We start from the raw sequence: 25,748 nt of genomic DNA on the forward strand, positions 1-25,748 counted from the left end.
AAAACATGAGGTACCTAGGTGACTAGAGGACACTTCCAAAGATACACTCAATACCTTTCCACAGGTTAATTTTTTTCATCTCGTTTTGGCCAAATATCTCCATAATAACGTTAATAATGACAAGGTTTCCCGAAACCAAGTTATAAAAAAACTTGAGGGAATATATTTTTTTAATTTCTTCGAAAATATAAACATGTGTGCACTTGTTATTTATACTTATTATTACTTCAACGAATTATGTCCATTTCTACTGTTATTCTAGTTAAGTTTGCACAGTTAATTATTTGTGAAATCTGAGCCAGGGTAATTATTAAAATATTTAATAAACTCCTTTCTCCTGACCACCACAGGGTGACCCCATCCAGCCTTCTCACCACCCATGAGTTCTAAAGCTTGAAATCAGAGTCAACCCCAGGGAGTTGTGTACAGCGACAGAGTGAGAGAGGACAAAAGGTTTACTCCCCAGTGCATTGAAGACCCCAATGAGGATCTCTAGAGCCTTGGACAGGTGCCGGGCGACCGCGCTCAGCTGGAAACGTGCAGAGAGCTGCAAGTGACAGGGGAACGCACTACCTTCGTCCAACACGAGCGCCGGCATATCATATCCTGACAACTGATATCGCGCTCGCACGCTCTTGGGCATACGCTGATATCGATCCGCTCCCGTTTATCGACAGCAAGAGAGGAGTGGCACAGCCTGGCTTTGCTCTCCCAACAACGCTGCCGCAGGCGTAAACTTCCCGCCAACACAATTCCCATGAGTGAACGTGGGAGCGAATTCCGAACCACCTGGCTTAATAACCTCAAAATAATTATCTCACCGTCAAGACGCTTGATTGTGAAATATCATATCCTCTTCCAATCACGGATGAAATTCTCTTCCGCTCATTGAGTCTGATATACAATATCAATTCCATGTCCCCATAGGAAAACTGACCAGGGCAGGATGTTTTTTTATCGAATTGCTTTCGACATAGAGACTAATTTTACGTGAGCGAAAACTAATTCAGAAGTCATACAACGCATGGTTACAAATATTCCTGGATTATGAAATTGCTCTCGCGCAAATTGTTTTCACTCATAAAATAGCTCAAAGTTGAACGTTTGGGACTAGAATATATGTATCTATCGCCAACTTTACTTGATTGAGTTCATTTAAAGGCCAAAGACTTCGCATTAGAAAGGCTTACAGAATTTTCAAAAAATTAAAAGTTTTTTGCATTAAATATACTTTCATGTACAGTAATTAAGCGTTGCCGTATGTGTTACTTCAAATCATACTACGACTTTTCTCGCACAGTTAAGATCGGAAGATGGTAATAAATAAAAAATCAGAAAGACTAAACGAAATAAGAACTCACATCCCCTAGCAATTTCCTAACACTTTTCATGTCCGCACGTGCTCATAAAGATGACGTGAGAGTTTGATTTTTAAAATTCCTTAGCACTCGCCTCACAAGCAGCCACAAACTACGTTACTGTGATACAAAAACCACAAACTTACTGGGGAAGGGAAAGCAATCAGTGATTCAAGAATTTACTAATCCAATTTTAATGCCAGTTTAAATTTTTTAAATAAATACCTCATTTTTAAATGTTAGTTGGGTATATCTTTCACGTTAACAAAAAAGTTATAAAACATTTGAAATATTTAAAATCAGCACCTGGTATAAGACTCACAACACTCTCCTAAAAAATCTAAACTAAAAATATTGGTGCATCGATACGATTTTTCAAAGAGAGGAGAGCTAATTTGGGGAAGGAAAGAGCGCAATAATTATTGCTAACAGTTTCCTAATTTTAATATATTTCAATTTCGTGAAAAGAGCTTATAATAGAAACTCTGGTAGCTTCACAGCTAAGCTGGTCAAATGAACGAGAATATATACTTTATAGACGACCTAGCTTATATGAACAACGAGCACTATAAATCGAGCAGATGACTTAAATATGACACGACAGCGTCGATGCTTAGGGTCTCACAAGCAGCTGCTGGTTTCGCATGTTGTGTTGACAAAAATCATCGCCACCGGGTGTCCCCCAAGTTGCAACCACCCGCTGCGTGATTGATAGCTTCGGTCACAGAGACTTTTGGAAAGCAAGGGTGAGTGTTTAGATAACGCCGATGATTTAACACGTGCGCCGACGGGAAACTCTCCGCGGATGATGACCATGATAAAGGGTCATATAACGGAACAGGAAAAGTGTGGACAGGGTGATCAAAGCCAATAAATTTCTACATTGGGGCCACACGAATTTGCCATGAAAGGCACTAGAGGCATAGAATATCCCAGTATAGAGGATGTATGGAGATGATGATGACAACGATCAATATAGCATGGATAGACACTTAAAAGTAGAGAGTAAATTAAAATTGCATTGAGCACTGGCTTGGGTTCACCATATACACTTCCGTTGCATGTATGTGCGATCGGTTTCCAGAATTCTGATGCGAAAAACAAACTTTAAACATTTAAATAGACAAGGAATGTTTGTTTAAAGATGAAATTTTGTACCTTCCACCACTGTAAATTAGTGCAAAACTATTAGAACCAAAGCCAAACACACTCCCTCGCCTCGGCAATAAGTTTCGCGTTTTATCAAACTTTAATATCATATTTTGAGTGATATTCATTCATGATATGCGTACATCCAAGGGAAACGTAATCAATTATCAGTGACATATTTAGGAAACCCAGCTGAGATTTTTCATATCGTCTGTAATGCAACCTAAGTTTGTTTACACAGCGAATTTCATTCAAAGAAAATGAGCCTGAATTAGTGTCACAGATTTATTAATGAGAAATGTTTGAGCTGATTATTATACTTTTTTCCAAGGATCTTCACCTGAGAACTCACACTGGAATATCAGTAAGAGGGGAAAAATATTTAATCCAAGGAAAATCACTTTTCTTTCTTCACTCTCGCTAAACCCATATAAATCATGCGCATTTTCGCCCCGCATCAGAATTTTCGAAGAGCCAACATTTTGGTCTCTCTGTAGTCCTTCGTAAATCAATTCCAACAACTCACCTATCCTCAATCAGCCAAATCATAAACATTTAAATTTACTGGAGTTAATTAATCAATATCTTTCGACTCTGCCAACATATCGATTTAAAAAAAATGACCATGCCTTAAGTGACCTCGTCAAGTCCACATAAATACATAATTCATCACTCTTGCTCGTCCACATTATGAGAACACAATTATTCACTCGGTCAGGAATATACTAAGCAATAAATTTTTTACACCCATCATCGACCTTTACCACACATTAGTAGGCCAGTTTTATTTTACAGACCATTAAGCCATATTAAATTAATACACCTAATGTTACCGATTGGAATATCTTCAGTGGGTATGAATCTACAAGGCAGAGCGGATACAATAATCCTGCCTCGAGCTATTGATTCCGACTTAATTAAGGACGCTCCGGCCCCGAGCGACAATCGAACGACTATTTTCCGCCCCCGTGAACGAACGCATCAGGCTGAGCAGGGGCGATGGAATATGAAAGGGAAAAAAGCCCACCGAGGTCCGCCTGACATGAGGAGGACACGCCCCCGTCAAAGAGCATCCGGGGCGTCTTCGCCTTCCTTGAAGAGCGCCCTCCAACGATCACACACGAAGCCGATCGTGACGTCATTGTTAACTATGCCACTCACTGATTTATCTCCGTAGGCCAACATTGAAATTACTATATAATATGGTATATTATATTATATAATATGGTATATAATATAATATATTTCCTGGAGTATAGGTCATTTATACAAAAGTTAGCAGCCAACGTTACGATTTATTTTCTTAAATCGAAACGTTGGCTGCTAACTTTTGTATAAATGACCTATACTCCAGGAAATACCATATTATATATTAAATAAGGTCAAGAAAAGGAAAAAAAAAATAATAATAATAATAATTGAAATTACTGATAGATTGATAGCTCATGCTGATATTTTTTTATAAAAAAATATAAAAAGTTACCAAATCCAAACATGAAGAATATAAGTAATAGAAGCGGGCGTGACTTGGTGGAAATATTTTACCGAAGGAGTTGAAGGAATAAAACCTTTGCTTTTTCCGCTTGGTTATTCATTTTTTTCCGACCATGGTTTCGTTACCGCGTAACATTTTTAAGGTGAAAAAGGTTTCCCTAAAAATGTTACGCGGTAACGAAACCGTGGTCGGACAAAATAAATCTCCATGTGGAAAAAGCAAATTTATTGTTCCCTCGACGCCTACATGAAGAACATTATCTATTCAAAGCGGAAAAAATCTCCTTCTTCGTGCATTACTTTAACGGGAACAACATTTGAAACACAAAATAAAGCCGACGACATAGCCACTACTACGCCAAAACGATCCACCGCTAAACATAAAGCAAAAATCTTTATTCTTCCAAGGGATGTAATAACTGCACGGAGACTAATCAAATAACCTATAGTTTCAAAACCAAACGTGAAATCGATAAAAACCGTTTAAAATCCCAGATAAGGCAAGCAGTTTAGAATGAGTTTAGCCCATTCGATTGTAACCGTTACCGGTGAGGGCTATTCATTCGAACAAATCTCACTGTTGCTGCATGGTGCGCATGTAAAATTATATTTGCTATCGCTAAGAGACTGGCATGATATTTATTGACTAGGAAGTATTAATTTTACTATCTTACATTTGCACCACGTCTTTCGTTTATGATACATGAAATATTCTTTTGAGACTTATTGTAACTTTCTCGCCAAGCATATTTGAAAATTTAAATAGTTTAAGGTGCCGTATGTCCTTATTTTCTTCATTTTAATAAAACGTGGAGTTATATAAAAATATTTTCATTTTATAACAATATTTTAGACTTTTTAGTTTCTGCTAAATTGAAGAAACAGCTCGCCGAGACCCTCCTCCACTAAGGAGTCGCCCGCAGCAACAACTGAGCTGCGGCGGATATTATTATGCCAAAGTTCGGAAGAGACTTCATTACACCTAAAATAACTGAACCTCCTTCAATGCATTTTGGTCGCCTCTTTTGTAACTTATCACCATATTTAATTTTGATTTCAGGGTATTACTCGAGAACCTGTTCCGATCGCGGTAATATTGTAAGAAAATTGCATTGCCCTTCATATTTGAGCTACACTGGAAATGTCAGCGCTCTAGTAAATCAGGAAATGGTCAAGTTGCAAGATTTTGCCGGGAAGGACAAACACACAAACAAAGAGAGCGAGTAGAATAGAACGTGGTAATATTTTTTTTAATAATAACATGACTTTATTCCATCCAAACACAATTACCGAAAGCCCTTTAAAAATCATACAATCCATCACCAAAAAAGAGTGGTCGAGTGGGAGCCGAGAGGTATGAATGAATAAATGAATGTTTGAATGGACGATGCGTCATACAATATATCATGTAATTTTCTGTCCCATAGCCTTTATTGATATAACGCTGGAAAAATAAGGAGCACAAAATGGAAAAAAATGCTCGTCAAAAGCAAGCGATTCGTATTTTAAATATTTTCGAACGCTTTCCCCCAAACGTTCTAGAATGATTTCTTTTTCACCGTTCGGAAAAGCTCGATTTTCCAAACAAGTTTCCCACTAATTTTTCCCGTATGTAAACCGCCAACTGAGAGACAGAAAGCTGAACAAAAGCGAAACGCGTTCCCCGAAAGACTCAAACAATCCTCCTCCGTTCCGGTCTCCGGTCACGGGCGAAAATTTGCGAGCATAACGAGCTCCGGGTGTTGCGAAACATCTCGGATGGGCCACCGGTCCAGATCAACAGCAGAATGTAAGTTCCTTCGTGCGAGCAGAGCCACTGAAAGTAATGTAAATCCAAAATGATGCGTGATCGCTACCCACGGTCGTTAGTACAATCAACTTCCTTTTATTTTTTCTTCCAGAAGAAGAAATCTTGGGAACCAGGGAAAGTACCGAGAAAGATGGTAGCCCGTAACAGGCATCATCCTACACATCACGCTCGGCTCAAAAGATTCTCTCCAGTCGATTTACGATCAAATGTGTTGAACGGATATTTCCGCTTCGCCGACTACGATTGTGTCCGCTGCTGTGGGTTTAAATACACAATCAACGCTCCAGGGAAAAAAACTAACCACATAAAATTAAAGGCCTCCGAAAAAGATTATACACTCTTAATCGGAAACAGTTACAGTTACGAGAGGTTCGAGAGCATAGATCTTTCAGATAGATATGATCTCGAACATCAATCTTTCATATATTTCCAGGATGAAAGGTCTATGTTCGAGAGAGAACGAAGGGAAAAGGTTCGGAGGTGGAAGACGCCGCTTTGGCTGCCTTGGATAGTCTGCATCGTAACCGCCATTTGATGTAACCAAAACGAACTTGCTAAATTAAGCTAGTGATTTAGCTGCAGTTAGAAATACTTCTTGCAGAGCTTACACACTGGCCCAAGTTCAGTGCAGAAATCAACTGTGAACAGGGAGTTTCATACAAATGTTCATTTTCAACCCGGTTCATTTCGGTGAGCAGTTCGTTGTCGCACCTCGGTTCTTTTTTATGCATCTCTACAAGTCACATCCATCGGAGAGAGAAAAGTTTTTTTACTAACATCAAATAATGACCATTATTTATCTTAGAGAAAACCAATCCTTTATATTTGAATTCAACGGCCAACACAAGACAAATACTTAGTTGAATGCTAGGCAACGATTGGGCAGCTTTTTACTGGTTATTACATACGGCTCAAGAATTACAGGAATAAAATAAAGACCGCACACAAAATAAAAAGCCAACCTAATATGAAAAAGCACTTATTGCAGATATTGAATAAATAGCAAACACAAATTTGCCAAATATTTTTCTCTCTCGGGTCTCGACGTATCCAAAATAAATCATTTTGAACACAATAATAAAAAAATAATTACATTCGTTGAATGATTTTGTTACAAACTATTATTTCAAGTTATTGCATTGAAAAATGCACTCCTAATATACCATCCATCAATGCAAGAACACGGTATCAGGAAAGCATTCTTCACCGCCGCGGCCCGCTATAGTATTCGTATCGCGACACCCAGGATAAGAACTCATAACCCACGTACCACACCAGCCAATACTCGCATACGGGCACTGAATGAATACAAATGCCAATCCCAATTTATGATACTAGACTCCCGATACTAAAATTTAATGAACGACTATATGCGGAAGAGATAGTAACGCTGCGGATTGGAGAATGGACACCATAAAACGCCAGCAAACTTAACGGAGCATGCAAGGTATTTCGCAGGCGCCCCAGAGAAATCCCATTGGCCAAACGTACTTGATGGCGACACTAAAACGAAGTTATTCAACCATGAGAGGAAATCGGCAGGATACTATTTCCTATCCATGGTAGTCTTAATTTATGACTTTTCCGACAATAAGCGCAAATGGATCCAATATAAGGTAACAAAATATATCACAAATAAAATTGAATACTTTTCGGCAAAATTACGTTAACGTATTGCGCATAAAAATAGACATTTGTACCAATACTTGAATAAGGAATATTTCAATTTAACTAAAGCATAAAGCAAAATTGTACTCTTAGTTTAAGAAAGACGAATGTTAGGAGTTCAATTTATTTTCCTCGTGTTTCCCTGGATTTGGGTACTCGATTAAGAGGGAAGTGAGTAAAAATCTGTTTAAGACAGCAGCAGGTGATAAATTAGGCCCTGCCAGTGACAAATGAAGATTCACTTAACACCAGTGGCCATAGCAAAGGACAAAGGGAACTTAAGGGTTAGTTCAAGGATGATTTAAAAGACTGATTAGAAATCGATAGCCATAAGCCCGACAGAAACAACTCACAAGTACGTATTACGTTTGATAAATTAACCTAGAGGAATTAATTCTACCACGACAGACCACCAGCGAGCTCTAAATAACCAAAACATCAATAATTAAGACGGAATGATTTGAGTGAAATTGATTTTAATGAAAGTAAAAAGTTAGAGTCAAAAATTCAGCCCTAAACATTTTTAAAAATAAGAGAAAATTAGACGCTCAAAATCAAAGACATTCGGTATTTGCTGGTGTTATTCCTCGGCTAGTTGAAATTGAGCCTAGATCAATCGTCTGCAACACGGAGGAGAGAATCAAAAATTTATTCAAAGAAACAGAAAGCCATCATAATGTGTTGACTGTTGTGCGAAAAATCCACAGAGGAAAAATCATTCGCCTTGACCGGGATTCGAACCCGGATCCCTCGATTTCCGGCCGAGTGCTTTAGCCAGTTTAGTTACCGAGGCGTCATTCAACCCTGTGGAAATTTGAGGACTATACCGGACAAGGTGGTATGGACTGCTGAGCATATGATGCGACTAGCAGTCCAGGTCGTGCGCATGGCGCCACAGCCGGAGAGCAAAGCCCGAACTTTGAACACTAGAGGTGTTCGCTCTGGACTTATTAAAGTATTCCGGGACTAGCCACGGTGATAACTTTTTACGGAGTCACCCGCAATGCACAAATAGTGCGGAAAATGCGTGCGAAAGTGCGTGTTGACTTTTTCAAAATTAAGGCAAGAAAGTTTGAGTATAAAAACTTTTTCAAAGTATTTTCACCCATGTCCATATCAAAGATGAGGTAAAAAATATTTCGTAAATTAAGGAATTTACAATGAAAAATTGATACCTACTAAAATAAATATGCTTTTAAAAATTAATACTATATACATACTAATCAAATGGTGCGTTTTCGACTTTACTTTTGCTATATCCATTCCTGTTCAACAGCGCCAATCATAACAGAGGTTAAATAATATCATTAATATCACAAATTCGTCGAAACATTTGGCGACCATGAAACAAAAAGAGTTGACAAGAGTGAATAAAATTGTTTCTACTCCCTTGAGATATCATTCATTCTATTCATTCGAAAAAGTTTTTGCTGAAACAGCCTCCCCTGGCCTTCTAATTAACAGTCAGACACAGTGTGCGACAAACGATCGCTTAGCCATTGCTTAGGACGACATTGACCAATGCCTGTGGGACCATAAATAATGCCTTTCAAGTTAAATGACCACGGATTTCACTTCACCAACAACAATGATTGCTTACTTTGATATAGTATCGATATTAAATGCGAAAACTTAGTACCACGGAATAAACTAAAAGCTCTGAGTAAACATATTCAAGAATGATTAACATTTTTATGGCAATCGCGACTTAGCGCCTTTTGCAGCAAGAATGATAATAAATCGGGATCAGATACGGCAAGATGTGAGATTATATGCCGGGCCTGATGGGCTGACTATAACATTAGCATTAGTTATTTCATAGGCAATATAATTTACATTAAATTCATCACTCGCCGTAATGGAGAAGTATCACTTCTAAAAAAAACCTAATTTAAAGTTTCCCTTAGCTAACTACAGGGTGCTATCCGCTCATATAGGGCTACTAGATGAGCGGATTGATTCTGTGGGCGATTGTTGAGCGTTTGTGCAGTGGAGGTATCGATTTTTCTCAGACAAGAATATTTCTTTAGCCATGAGTCCGTAGGGAGTCCATTCCGCCCCACCCTGTATTTCCTTTTTCCGTTAAAGAATAAGGTTAGATTTCAACTTTGACTGAGTCTTTTGGTTACTGAGCAGACACCATGAGCGTTCTTGAATAAATATTTACTCTGGGATTCAAAGAATACGCGCCGAGAGGCCAATCCGTGAGGAGACGAATGTAAGGATGAGCACAGCCACAGACTCGAGGAAAGGGAAACCACTACAGGAAGGGCACCTTTCCTCTTCCTCCTGCCCCAAAATTCGTAATTTCACGCGCCGCTGGCCGACGGACGAGGCTCATGAGCTCTACCTTAGCCTCTCGCACCGACCTTGGCGGAGAGAGTGGATGGTTGCGGGAGATCCTGAGCACGCACCCAGAGTCTTCCGAACGCATCGACGGATTACGAAGGCACTCAAGGAGACATCCGAAGCAAACAACGCTTACTTAATCCAAAACATTCTTTAAAAACCTCGTGGGCTTAAGGACTCTGGGACAAGTAATAACATGAATAATCTCAAATTATAACCCTTGAACCAACCTATAAACTTGATCACTTGCTACTCTGATGCACCGTGAAATTAATAACAAACGTGATTTCGGCTTTTAAGCAGTTTAATGGAGATTTTATTTTAACCAACAACCGATCAATATCTCATTTAAATACAGAAAAAATAATCCAGGTTTAGATAAGTTGGTGTAGTTAATAATTACACAAACGCATTCAAACAAACTGACTTTTCGTGAAGATTTGACTCTCACCATCAGTGGACAATGGCAAATTTTATTACAATATACGATCGGTGGTACTCGTAGGAGCGGTGCTGGAAAGGCATATGAGGGTGGTCGGAAGAAGAAATATGCACAAATTCTACCAGGACACCGTTATTTATGGACGAAGGTCCAATATAAAATTATAACTTAATAAAAATCGATAGAAATGAAGTAAATGCACAGTAACTGATAATCCACAAACAAGATTAACCGAGTCCACGATTCTAAGGCATCCGGAATTGCGGCTCACTCAATGATTAGGCCACAAAAAATTAATTTGTTTGATTGAATGCATCAAAAAATAAGGGGATTCTGAAGGAAAATGCTCGGACACATTGTTTCTTCCTCCTTTCGTTGTGATCGTGAATGATAAGTCCCTGAATTTACGAAGTTCGAATGTCCTCGAGCACTCAGTCACTTTCAATAGTCCAGCAATTGCTTTAAGAGGGACCGACCACTACATCCAACAGAAGAGCCTAAAGCAATATTGTGAGCAAAGAAACTTCAAGATGGTAAACATCAAAAGCATTCACCGCCACCAGTACCCCTAGCACAAACTATTGGAACGAGACGCCGAAAATCGACTCTGCACACCATACCAAGGTACAGAAAGCCGCGCAGTCCCCACTTTTTCTACCATACGGGTATGTAACCCTGGAATAACATTTTCTAAAGCTGCGTGCTCCACTCGGTAATGCTCCTCTCACGATCTAGTCCGTCTACGAAGGACGCACGCCTCCGAAACTCGAGAGCCCCGCTCCTCGCAGAAAAAAAAGAGAGCACACAGCCTCTCGACTCCCTTGCGAGTGTGGCCAATGCGCCAATTTTCCACTTGCGACACTCTTTGCGAAAGGGCGGGGAAGGGATTGGATTTTCGAGAGGGATAAAGCCGTGCCCTCGAGATCACGAGCCATTCCACTCGTTCCATCGTGCGACAGAATCCCCGTGAAGGGCCCTTGCCGCACACTCTATATCCCCCCTTGCCTCCCCAGACGCAGCCGGAGAGATGGGGGTCATGGATCCCTGTGCGTCATGCCATTACGTCGGGGAATAACCACGGTGATATTCCTTCACAAGGGGCGGTCCGAGAAAAAAAATCACGAATAAGAGCCAGATACTTGTATGCGTATAAAGTACTAAGACTGTTGTGGATAAACTCTTCCCGGGGTTGCCACCGGGTTAAATTATCCATATTAGCCAACGTTTCAAGGTCGGGGCTCGGGGCTGACCGGGGTTCATTCTAAGGGCTGCTCTGAGGATGTAACTGATTAAAAATTATGATTATGTAGCTGATCCAAAATGTATCTTCTCTGCAGCCCTGAGGATGAGCCCCAAGTCAGAGCTTGAGACGTTGGCTAATGTGGACAATTTAACCCGGTGGGAATCCCGAGAAGAGTTTACCCACATTATTCGCTGGGAAAGAATCTAATCATATTTTACTGCGACTTTTTTGTGAGGAATGGAACCAAATTACCGGTGTCAAATAGGCCTAGCAAGAGGTATTTTCATAGGGTGTTGACACCCTTACCGAGGCCCAAATGAAGAAATTAAAATTGAATAAATACTTTGTTAAATCAAATTTGATAATTATAATTAAATTTTAAGTCAAATATATTATTTTTGTTACCGTAGGTACAAGTATTTTTTCCACTATTTATAAACCAATGAATGGAAGATTATTATGTAAAGATAGTAACCTAAACACAGGTCCGCCTTCTAGATTGCCTTCAGTTCCTTGCATTTTGTATATGCCTTCGTTTTTTTATATGTCTTTGTTTGTAATTAATATTGAGAAATAAATATTATCATTATAAAACATTTCATAAAAATAGCTTTCCTTCCATACTGAATAATATTATTCCCCAGTGATAATCTCTATAGCCTTAAGCTCCCCAATGATCGCCAGCGGTATTACTGTTCAGTGCCAAAGAGTAGTTCGCAGTCTTTCCCGTGGTCCGGGCTGAACATTATGGTGTGCGAGTTTACTTTCCGCTGCAAAGTTTCGGCATCCAAGTATGAAGACGAATATCTCAAAGAGAGATAATAGTATTCAAACTTCGAATTCTATTTTTAAATAAAGTGCATATATCATAATTTCTTCTTTTTCTGATGGAAAGAAAACTTTTATAATGTCAACAATAATTTCATTGTGAGCACATAAACGAAATTTTAAACGAAAATTTCAAATTTCAGCGTATTTTTCTAGATATCGGGCGAATTAATCGCAATTGCAATTATGTAGCTAAACAAAGTATTGAGATTTGAAAATTCCCTTTCCAAATATAACAGCAAAAGACTATAAAAAAGGTCATACGAGGTTCTATGATATTATGTGTTATATAATGTTAATAAGCATTTCAGTTGCCGATGCAAATATAAAACTGCGTTATTTTCCGTTTCACGCAGTCTGTACCGTCTTATTGCTCCCGAGCCTACCATTATGAATACATGAATAATATTTATAACGAAAATGTTAATAAATCAGCATCCTTTTGCATTTGTTTCTGAATAAGAGCATGCTGAACTGCTAGCAATCAACCGAGAGGAAAAGGGGTGCACTATACCTCAGTCTGAGGTTAGTATGACAGCGATCTTTGAGATGTAAGTTTTCGAACTCAGGAAACGAAATAATTGTAGCGGATAGTAGGTCCTTCCTTGGCGATGCTGTACCACGTCAAGTAGATTTAAATTCCCGTCATGCGATTATGGTGAAGATCCACGGCGCATATAATCCAACAGATCAGGAGTGCACCAGAAAATTCCAAGGGCTCGACTTTGTACATATATTACAGATCAACTTTATTGCAGGATTCTATTATTTTCTTAAGTCCATTGTGCCTCAATAGGGACACTCTCGAGGTGCACTCCACAGATTTTGAATAATTTTAATAATATAGTGGTATTAGGTAATAGAATCTCAAATGCGAAATTTCTCGTATCACTATGTTATGCGTTAAAGGCATTCGGTGGCTATAGTTGCCGTGCAGTCCTTCTCGTAACACTGAAAGATGTTTCCCGTAAGCCATTTTAAGCTCCCTCTTGGCGATACTCCATACCAACCAGTAGATTTTACATTCCCTCCACGAAATTATGGAATCCATGACAAAGATGTACACGTTGAATTGGATGCAGTAAAATTCATTAATACCCATTAGTAATTTTTTTCATATTTTTTGAAATGGGCTTGAAAGAAAAACTAAAACATTTGTTAAGAAAAATCTATTGGAATGAAGGTTTTCAATAACAGAATAAATTTTGAATATACTACTTCATCAAAATTCAATCTAGGATACCAAACGAACACCTAAGACAATTGTTTCTTTTTATCCACCTCCACAGGGGAAATAAAGAGAACATCAAAGAGTGTAGCTAAAAGAAAATCTCATCACCGGGAAGGGAAATAAAATACGTAAAAATATTAAATTGCACGGTTCCGTGTAGTTTAGAAACCTTTCCTAGGCGAGCGTAGTACGATTCTACTTGCATCAGAAGCATAATTTCTCCGAAGCTGAATTCATTGCGAAAACTCAAAATTAACACGTCAAGCATCTAAATAAAGGGCTGAACTCAAAACCAGTAGTTATTTAAGATCTGGAACAAGGCAAAGCATATCACCGTATCCTGTGAAAGTCAAAAATAGCCTCAAGTTTCGCATTTAATTCAGAGAAAAAGACCATCAATCATTTTGCAGATAAATATTACCTGGTCATATTTTACGTCCGTTGGATTTTAAAACTCTTCGAGACAAAAAATAACATGCAGTTTCCGGAACACAATCACGGCGTGACCTGCATTACTGTTGTCAAACCGCGTTGCGCAACTTCCTTCGCCTAATTATTATTCTTGGAGTGCCACCAGTAATTACCCGCCCGAAAAAAATGTTCTCCATTCACGAGTCGAAAAATCTCCAGTTCCACCCTTCATTTCACATCGTTCCGGCCACTGATCACGGGAAAGCACGTTGGAATATCCATCTCCAAGCGTTCTCAAAAAAAATATCTAGCGCCTGAAGTGAGTCTTGAGCCCCTTCGGTAAAATATACATGCCTACGTACCAAGTCAAAGCGCCGCAAGTGGGTCAGGGATCAAACATGCGGAAGGGATATGCGGCGAAAATAAAAATTTCCCGCCCGCCCGTCATCGCTTGCATAAACTACACTGCAGTGCCCGAATTATCCTTGGCATAATTACTTACCGCCGCAGCTTATTAAAGCATTTAGCGGGTAACTCGAAGACAACAGCCCGGCCGGAGGGGTCAAGTGCTCAACTCTCTCAAACGGAGTTAAAAGAAAATTAGCCAAGACCTAGTTCAGGGGCAAAAAGGAAGATAAAGGTATATAGCCAACAGCGAGTTTAAGCTGATTTAGGCTCTTGAAGAAAGTTGTATAAGGAGAACGATAAGATGAGTCGGTGGGCGAATAATATATGGGAAAATATGGGTCTTCTTCCCGTACAAAAACACGGAAAACCTCTTTCTTCTTTTTCCAATGCAAAAAGACTGTGTGTGCTTTTGTGAAAAATTGTAATTTTGATCGCCTGCAGAATGGATCAAGAAAAGGAATAAGCGGGATAAACTTCATGGCTACCTACTACTTAGCCTTCCAACTTTAACATTTAGGCCTTATTTTTATCTGGCGAAAAATTGATATATAAATATTATAATCATAACTTACGTGTTTTTGGCATCAGTTTTTTGATCCTGCTTCAAATAATTTTTTTTATTAACAAATTGGTTCGTATTGGGAATGCAATATTTTTAATATAAGTTTTAGAATAGTTAAGCATTTAAAGAAAAATTAAACAAAACAATAAAAATGGCATTGCAAAATTTTATTAATTTTTTATTTATTGCGGTCTCCCAGACCGCACGTCACTGGTAGTGTAACAAGAATTGCACGTCACTGGTTAAGAGTTAAAAATAAATATGAAATTTCCTCACACCAAACAAGAAAAAACGTGTAGTACTTCCTTTAATATTTGGCTCTACGACCAAATAAAAAATTATTTGAGGGATTGATTATACGAATTATATATTCTCTTTGTTTTTAACATATGTTGGAGACGAAATTCCAAGAATGTTTCCCTTCGCAATTTACGAACTAATCCCGTATTTATTTTTCACCTCAAAATCGGAAGCAAAAAAAAAAAGAGAAAACACGTAAACGACTCCAATGCAATCGATTAACTATAACTATAAGCAACTCCTGGGCTTAACGGCTTAATGAGACAGTCCGGATAGTGCCAACCATCAAGTGGAAATAATAAATCCGGGGCCTATTGATTTGAGACTGGTTCATCAATGACAATAAGTTTAAAAAAAGGTCAGTAGAACAAGTGGCCTTGAATGAAAGAATTCGATAACTCCGGTTTCCGTAGCCCGAAATTTTCGAAAAAGACACAACTTACATCCGATCAACCACATGGAGCCATTTGAGATCATAAAAGGCAGAGATACAATGTGATCAGAACCGAGAACTGTCTGAGATCATTAGTAAACGAATTCAAAACTAATGCAACTACGCTACATAAATAGCAGCGACATGACTAAATCGTCGAATTAGGCGTAATTCCCTTGGAATATATTTATCCTCTACTTGACGTTCATTGAAAATTCCAACCGCAAGCATTGATTCACATTCGAAAGGATAGGTTACGCTAACAAGTAAATTTGCTTAAAAGCTATGTGATGACTTTATTCATCACCTCTGCTCAAGGATTTACATGAAAGCCGCTACCGCAAAATTGAGCCGCGACTTTGAAGGCCACATCGTGAGCGTCCACGTGGAATTCTAAGGCGCGAATGCTTCTAATTACGTACTCTCTCATGTTTACCTTCATACCCATCAGACATACACTTCAATGACTTTCATTAGATTAAAAGTAAAATTTAATAACTGTCATAATTTACTACAGTCTATCGACAATTTTATCTTATCAATGCAATACATACTTGCGAGGCTGATTTAAACTAAGTAACTACTTAGCTGAAATACTCAGCACGGTATTGAGAGATGCAGATTTGAGTGCAAAAAAGCAAAACGTATTACTCTAGGTTATTTTTAAGCAATTTTGCAAAACCCTTCTCAAAACTTCTGCAAATAATTTAACTACCAACTAATTTAAAACTTTCGTTCAAATTATTGTCCCATTTTTCGATTGTGATTACAACACGCAGATTCCATTTCTTATATCGTTGATTCCAGGTAAAATTTTCGACTTGAAAATAATAATTATAGAATGCCTATATGCAAGGGAGACAAATTAGAAAAATCGAACGTATATTTGCAAATAACATCACTTGAAAGCCTCGTTTCAAGGCATAAGATTTATAATTGAACAGCTCCATAATTATATACAACATTTTATGAATTTATAAAATTTATTTTAACAGCACTACAAAACATTTTACAGCGAATTCTACACAGCAACAATATTTTCCTCTACAAAATTAACCCACGCAAGAAGTAGAATACAACTAAATGACCAAATCAAAGGATCACTATCAAACGTCACACAAATAACTAACTCATTAGGTTAGAGTAGAAACGGTGCAAACAGTTATGTTTCCCTACCCTGAAACCCTTGGGGGTCAAATACTGTCCATGGCAGAGACTTAAGGTTACGCGACTTTTCAGCGTAGCGCATGAATAAGATGAGGAGGGAACTTCAATCAGGTTTTAAAGTCAGGTAGCTGGGATTACATGCCTATGTCCATTTTGTGTATTTCATTTAAAGCAAGCAACGGCAAGGCTTGTCCTCCGTCATTCTTACATTACTAACCATCTTTCACGTGCAAACAAAATGGTTAAACATTGACGGCGCTAAACCACAGTTTACCTACAAATTTAACTTTAATACTCACATATTATTCCCACACTAGACGTGCCATCAAAACAATAACATAAATTCGTAATTATCAAGATAAAGTGACGAATCACAAATTTATATATTGTGACGAAAAGCCTCGTCACGGCGCATTCTGCGTCCATCTCTTCTCCCCGATTCATATTGGCGCGCGGCAACAGCGAGTGATGAGCGACCTTCTTTTCTTTTTCCTATGTTGTCTGCTAGAATTTAGCATGTCTTTTGTTTTGTAATGGGTATATAAGGCCCGGTATTGTGGGATGTGGGGTCGATTCCTGAGAAAGCGGCAGTTGATCCGCTAGAGAAGACGGAGGTCAGCTGTGACAGTGCCAAGGTGGGGCGACAAGACGGGGCTGCGGCAGACGAGGGCTACGGCATTTTTCGGAGGTCGGGCAACGCGACCAGGGGAAGGGCGTGCGGAGAGAGAAGCGTGGAGTACAGCGAGACACGAGAAAAGTGTCCTTGCTTTTTCGTCAGGACATCACGACATCGTCCAAGGATTTGCGGGAGGTGGTTCCCCGCGATCGACGCATCGTGACCCGGCGGCCAGGATTCGGACCCGCCGCCTTTGACACTTAAGTACTCTAAACCCTCTCCCGGGACGGGGAAATAATCCCGATCCCTCCCCCGCTCCAGCCAGCCCACGCGCCCTGTACGAAGAAAGTCCCCCAGTGTGCACGTGTGTCATCCTAATACTCATGTGGCTTCTGACACAAACTCACGTCTCTCTTTCTCGGTCTGAAGACCATTTTTAATTGTATCACGATTCTCCCGTTCTCGTCATCCCTTCTGGTTGATGTCAGACTCATTTTTGATTGAACAGAACGTGGAGCATGTAACATTTGAAAGTAGAACGACGAACATTACTCATAATTGCCTTTGAAGTGCAGCAAGATTTCGAGTGCCCGTGTCATAGCAATCTCTGAGAGTATACAGTGTTATTTTTGTCCATTTTTGTTCATTTACCCCAACAATCATCTCATCCCTCATTTATTAGATATAAGATTTCTCTTTCTTTTTGTGTATGGCATATTTCCTTCATTTTTATTTCTGCAAGTGTATCATTGATGTCTCGCCCAATTCAGCATCACTATTCCATCCCTCATTAGCGTTTAAGGACAGAAGTGTTCGTTTATTTTTCTCTAATAAATTTTTGTATGACAGTCATTCGCTGTGTACGAGGTCATTCATCCCCTTGCTGTGCCATTGTGTTTAATGCCGCGAGTTCCCATCTTGACCGCGAGCCCCAGAACCTACGAAAAATTAAGAACTCGGATAATAATCTCAGTTCGACGGTGCATGGCTCACGGGAGCGTTCCGTCACAATATCTTCGTCCAAAATGCTGAAATAATAAGAGCGCAGTTGGGGTATTCGAAGGAAAAATGGGCACTATCAACGTAAGAACTCATTAATACTGATAGCTAAAAGCCCGTAATTTCACTTTCGCCTCAGCCAACTTTTTTTATAAAGTTTTAATCACAGGAATTTCAAGAAAGAAAATTCAAATCTTTCGCAGGTAAAATGAAGTGCTTTACTTACTTTTATTCACATTCACGCGGGTAAATTCGCCTTCCTGTAAATAAAGAGAGAATAAATTAATTTTTAAACGACAAGTATCATACAAATGCACAAGGATATTTTGCTGGTGATGCATGGATATCGGGAACGGATATTTAGCACCAATCTGCATGGGCTCGCCACTACTTATCATAAAATAAAATCATTGACAACAGCACAAATTACGTACATGATTTTCTTGTTAAGCCATAACCAGATGTACAGAAACTCGTGACATTTTCGCGAGGAGCTACCACATATTATTGAATGACAAAGCAAATAAATTGACAGAATTCTAAATTCAACTAAACAAAACAACTAAATTGACTCATGCTCCTAAAAATCAAGTGGTTTAACAGAAGGGTCACACTTCATTGTTCACACACCCCCTTTTGTACATGGGTTATGTTATTATATGTATACAATTCAGAAATGTATGCGTTTTTTCCTTAAAAATCTAACTTAATTGAAAATGGCACTTCTGGTGTGTATTATTTGGTAGCTAATTGAATATCTACGAGACGCGGAATGCTAAGTTCATGCGTCCAACAGAAAGAGAAACTGCCCGGCATAAGGGATAACACATTATCACCAAGTAAATCAAATCTAGATTTTAAGCAAACCCATCCCTTGACCCAGAGAAGACTTCCGTTCCAGTTATTACCTCCTCTTTCAAGGTTCCGCTGAAATTACGCGGCCTTCCCCAAAAAACATATGGGCGAGAAGAGACCCCACGGGCGCGCAAGTCTTTGTTTGAACCACGTGTAGTGTTTCACTGTACTCCAGTATATTTCATTATAATACCTACCTTATTGATTATTGATCAGAAATCGAGATTGACCAGAAATCTCTGATCATATTTCTCTCAGTTCAACTAAGTAATAAAACTCAGCAAAACGGTTTGCCCCAGTTGGATAATCAAAATGCTGGTCAGAGCGCAAACAAACAAATAAATTCATAGGGTGGGAAAGAAACGCCGACACCGGCAGAGGGTTCCCCGTCTTAGAATCAACGTCAAAAGAAGGTAAAACATCTTCCGCTAATAGGGATTGAAAGTATTAAAAAAAACAAAGCATATAATGTAAATAGGAGGAGGAAATCGCGTGCACCATTCATTCGCGCTAAGTTTCACCTCCATTCTCTCTACACCTAAAACCGTCTCAGATGCATGCCCGGAAGGAGGATAATAGAACACAGCTACTCGTACAATCAAATCATGGGAACGCAAAACTGAAAGCAAACGCTATAGAAATCACCCCTTCGAACCTCCTCCAATCCCATTATATTCAATTCCACCTGCATAAATATTTATTAGGTGAATGAGAAACATAATGACACTACTGAGAGGAACAAGTGCAGCGTACACGATTTTCCACAGCACGGGCGGCATTCTCAGGAGAAAAAATAGGTGTACAAATTACGTGAGAGATAACACACCTCAGTTAAACAAGGAGAGAATTGCTTCCCTCACTAAAGCAGCGCAATGGATGAGAACTATATACGGGAAGATTGTATACCCGAGTTGAAATTAATTATATGGTGATGAAGTAGCTAATTTGTGAATACAAGACTCTGTTTCTATTAACTTATAGGGAAAAATGGAACTAGGAAATCATTACGATACGAAACAACGTTATTCCTGGGCAAGATTAATAAAAATTACAAGGCGGGGAATCATACAATCAACTCTTACGAGCAACGTAATCATCCACGTTCCCCACAACCACTATTCCATACTTTTCGCAGTCCCCCCGGCACGCACCAATCATTGAACAACGTTGGATACGCTAGACGTTTTAAGAAATTATAAAGGAGAATTTACAGGAATATAAGATACTCTTAACTGAGGAACATGGATATAACGGCAAGTGAGAACATAAAATGCAAATATATTTGAGAATAATTTAAATAATAATAATATAAAATAATAGAATAATTTAAATAATAATTAATAATAATTTAAATATGCAGATATTTTCAAATTCAAATTGTGCCTAAATTGAGCAGAAGCAATAATTGTATTAATCAAGTGATTATGCATTCATAAAATATTTTTCACTACATCCGCGAGAATGGATGATACCTAGCAGCCATCAGCCATAGCCATTTAGCCGAACAACACTGGCAGTGAGCGTAAAACACTCTGTTAATAAAACACGACGCGACATAACGGCAACTGATGTAAGAACGGATTCGCTCCCATGCAAAAACCAAAGCTAGGTCCTCAGAAAACTGGGTGGAACCTCAAGTTTTTACGACGACCACTACAAGATGGAGAGGCTGGCCGCTAAAATCCAAGACGACGATTCGTCGAGTCGGGTCAAAATGACGCCGCACGCTCAAAACATTCCCCTCCAACAAAAAATAAATAAAAACAACGGCGAACGTAAACACGGAGGAGGGATATATTTGAGGCACGAAAAAAATGACTTGAGACGACAGCCTGAGGGCAGCGGCTCACGTATCGGCGGGACTAAACTCACGACCTTATCTCTGGAGAGTCAGGGGGGAAGGAGGAAGCGGCTAAGCTGTTGCACACACGGGAAGATCGTCCTCTTCTTCCCCTCCTCCGCAAACAACCCACTCCAACTGCACACTCGACGCCCCCATCCTCCCCACCTCCACTGCCTTCACGAAAAGCCCCCACCCTCACACGCTGCACCGTCAGTGAATAAATTCACTGAACACCTCGCATCGGCTCGCTCCACGGGCGAATTTCGCCCTTAACTTTCAATGGCTAAATTGGCAGATGACCTCCCATGGAGTTGAAGACTACTGATGAATTTTAAGTTATCAATGGTTATGGATTGTCATCGACTACCGTTTCCATTATCTAATTGAAGGCCACGAATTTTCGATGTTCTTTGACTGTTATGGTGGTAAATTTTTAACGTTTTCTGAAAATTAAATGTTGGTCTTGCTAGCCAGAGCATTAGATAACATTCCTTGGAAATATGTATTTCCATTTAATATTAATTCTAATGTTTTTCTGGATATATACATGAGGATATGCGTACAAAATTATTTTAAAGAGCCCGTTGAAAACCAAGCGCATCATTATAACAGCACGATCTTGGGACACATTGCAGGCAGACTAATCGCTTCTGAAGCCTCTGTATCCTCCGAAGACATCCGCTTCCTCCGATTACCTCTATTCGCTTCCGATTGGCGCCCGACCTTTGTCGGTAAGTAGTACCGTAGACGCGTGAAAAAAGCGCTATGAAGGCATTCAACTATTCAATCACCGGAGCATTGCGTACGATTTCCCAGCGCCAGTCTCGACTTCGAGAAGGAACAAACGTGACGCTCGTGTCACGACACAATGGAGCCCTCACACGTTCATGTCGACAAAACCGCGACTGACATCCTCTTTCCTTCCCCCAACTCCACTCCTTTCGACCAGTTTCCCTTCCGACGACGCACATGAAAACATGGCAAACCTTTATTCCTCGGGCGAGTTGAGATAATAGCAAATCAGGGGGTAAGGATGCCAACTAGGGATGAGTCGATTACAAATGTCGATTCTCGATTAAACCGATTCTCGTACACGTAATCAGAATCGATCGCCTAAAGTCAATTCCGATTCTGTCAATTCCAGGACGATAAATATTTTGAAAATAGACAATAAGATTGGGCACTACACACCTGAGACATTGTGCACTGAATATTATTAAGTTCAAAATGTCTTTCTGCCACAGTAGAAGTGTTTACTATCAAATTAAATCTGAGGATATATTACTATAACACTAATTCGCTATTTTCAATAAATATACTTTTCGGGCCATTTTATTGTCTTTATTATTTTATTCCATTCAATTCTTAAATTGTAATGACACCATTGCTATTGATAAATCAATATCCCACCTGTTGGTATGAATTTGAATCGATAATTGGATATCAATTTGAAAGAATCGGAATTGGAATTGAAAAAAGTGGAATCGACCCATCCCTAATACTTATACATTATTTAACATACTTTGAAAAATGTTTGGTAGGAAACAATTTCGGTAGCACATCAATACATTCGGCATTATTTCAATGACCGCGTTCATGCGACTCAAACCAGTCCACATTTTCTAGACGATCAGGGAACACGCCATTTTCAACCGCAGAATAGTACTGGTGAATCGGGGATTGGCCGATGAGTAATATTGATCACTTAACGGTGGTATCGGCTGAACGAGACAAAATTACTACATTTGTATCGATAACGTTTAAGGGCACGTGTTTTATATCGGAACACGAGTAAAGGATCTGTTAATCCTTTCATCGATAATATAAATTGCCTACATCATAAATGCAGTACTAGGATCGAAATTTAAACCATAATATCATGTTAAAACAATGACTTCCCACCCGGCCATCCCACGGCGGTAAGTATATCTTTCAAATACTTATTCTTTTCATATATTTTTGTGAGCAAATGTACTATTTACAACGGCGAGGGTGAATGTAACATCACTTACAAAAAGGGATCAGTTCCAGTCTTAGATAATATCAATTAGTATATACCAATGAAATTTACTCAGACGCTTGCTAGACGCTTGCCGAAAATGAGAAAGAACCTTGGTGTCAATAATATTGAAGGCAACGCATATGAGAATAAAATCATGGTTTCCAGCTATGCCTGTTTACGACAATTCATCAAGGGGAGATTTTGAAGATTTCATTTACTTTGAGGTTTACGCCAATTAAAACGCTTCGCAGCGACAGCTTCCGGGTTAGGTCAAATTGAATATAAAAACCAATGGCCTCAGACTCATTTCTTCTCATCTCTTAGCAAACGGTACGTTACGGGACGAAACACGGTTAGACTGGAAAACCATGAGCTCATTGCAATCTATGATTATCCCTTATGCAGCCGCGGAGAAGGCGGTTACCGATTCCAAATCCTGAAAGGTAGCGAATGAAACTCAAATGTAAATACACTGGGTTAAATTATTAACTGATTAAACCAAGTCTCAGTGCAAGACATAAGCATTAGGTAAGAACATGATGACATGCAATGCGAAAAAATATCCTACTAAAGAAAGGTAAATAGTGATACTGATAATTGGCCCGGGATGTATACAATTCCCATGTTAATATCATTATTCAGAATATTCCATTGAAAGTCATTCCTTCCACATGATGCAGATTCGGCTCCGGAATCTTCAGGTCAAAACGGTACCCTTCGGAAGATTCTGCTGAAGCATTACACGTTTTCCCATCCCATTCCTTTGAGGTTCCAAAATTCTAATCGCATCACACCTCTCACAGACTGTATAGTAACAGGATGAAAATTAAGCAATCGCACATCACAAAGTCATACTTGGGTCATTGGGATAATTGTTTTTAATTATTCTTAAAAAATAAATGACAAATTTAAGCGCGAATACACAACGCATTTAAAGAAGACTTCATCCCTCCCACACAATCAAACTCAATTTTACACATCATGCAGAAAAGGTTTAGAAAAATAATGGCAAATGGAGTCTAATGAATATCTCAGGATAAAAACTGCGGGCCAGGTTTTATAGCAGTTGGATTTTCCAAAACGCATAAACACACACGACCTTGACGTAACCTGGGAGGCTCGGGTTTATCTCTGAAAAGATAGTGACCCGGGAAATGAAGTTCCCCTTTTCAAGTTGTTATCTCCTGCAATCAGGAAAGACCGTCCCCATTCTCTGACTTTAGTTGGAATCCAGCAAACTGGCTCCATATCATAGCGCCAAAATTTATTCACACTAATTCCAGAGCAGCCCAAAAAAATATTTGGCTCACATCAGCTAAACAGTTCTGTCGCAATAATCAATCATAAAAGAATCGACTAAATTATGGATATCACTAAATGAGAGAGCAACATTTTTCCCGAACGAGTAACTCATAGAGATTTGAAAAAAAACGATTCGTACAGAATAGACATTTACGTAGATATATATAAAATCGTACTCAAAAAAGCATTTTAATATATTTTCAATACGGGAAATTATTTCGCTAGCTATCATCTCAAGAAAACCACAAGACACTATTCTAAAGGCTTCCCATTGTAATAAACATCCAACACATTTTTGGCATTTCCCTAACATTGCAGTCCAGAAATATGAACACCACACAAATGAGGCATTAACGATACGTTCGAAGTAGTTCTTAACTAATATTCCATTCATGAGAAAGTCCATAAGGGTTCCTTCAAAAGAAAAACTTTTGAGAGAGCATTCGTGAAAAAATTCACTATTTCGGAATTAGAAAAAGAAAAAGTTGAAAGCCGCAGATACAATTTCTGAAAATATGCACTAAATACGCACATTTTTGGCACAATTCTATCATAGAAGAAAAGCGGCTGCGCATACTGATTCTTAAGACGAAATACATGAGCAAGGATGAAGTGAATACAGATACAAAGCACCCTTTTTGTAAATATTTGAGCAAGAACGCAATAATCCTCCGATAAAAAAAATCAATTCTTACATAAGCATATACAAGACATAATCTAACTGTAAGACTTTGAAGAATTATTTAATCGCCACTGTAAAACAGTACATACATATGAAACTTTGCTCCAATTGGTTTTTGGTCTAAGGTTGTTCTGATTATTTCCGATCATTTACCCACGACCACACACCAAGTGTCTTTCATCCACAATCTCAGATAAAGGATTAAATCATTGCATAGGGCACCGCTGTGACTCCTTCACTCACCTAATCCGCCGATACCAAACATCCGCTGACATTAATGTTTTCTAGTGCCTGAAATTTCTTCAACGCAGCCGCTGGAATTTATGCGGAAACTCTTTGAGAAAAAAAAGAATTATTCCTGTTTTGCGAGGTCAAATTATCTTTACCGCGATCGATAGGGAGTATGAAATCCTTTGCAGGGAAAATTAATGCTCACACGCTATTCCTGACGGCATATTCATCGTCACAGTGCTGAACTTGCGGTGACTGGCGGAACGGTATGCTCGCGGCCTTCCATATCGGGGGTAGACATACGAAAAAGTTCCGAGACGGATTTCAGCAACAGACGACGAAACAAAATATCTCACAACGGACAG

The 25,748-nt window shown here is 39.1% G+C and overlaps 1 protein-coding gene across 4 annotated transcripts in view; it reads right to left on the reverse strand.

Annotated features, from left to right (window-relative positions):
• Positions 1-25,748, reverse strand: part of LOC124154020 (mitogen-activated protein kinase-binding protein 1) — a 361,316-nt gene that overhangs the window by 280,076 nt on the left and 55,492 nt on the right. For all 4 annotated transcript variants that reach the window (XM_046527500.1, XM_046527501.1, XM_046527502.1 and 1 more), the window contains exon 2: positions 18,695-18,728. The gene's annotated coding sequence lies outside the window, so the exon portion shown is untranslated. The remainder of the gene's footprint in view (positions 1-18,694; positions 18,729-25,748) is intronic.

This window comes from Ischnura elegans, chromosome 2 (genome assembly GCF_921293095.1).
Source record: "Ischnura elegans chromosome 2, ioIscEleg1.1, whole genome shotgun sequence".
In the NCBI taxonomy this organism is placed as follows: Eukaryota; Metazoa; Arthropoda; class Insecta; order Odonata; family Coenagrionidae; genus Ischnura; species Ischnura elegans.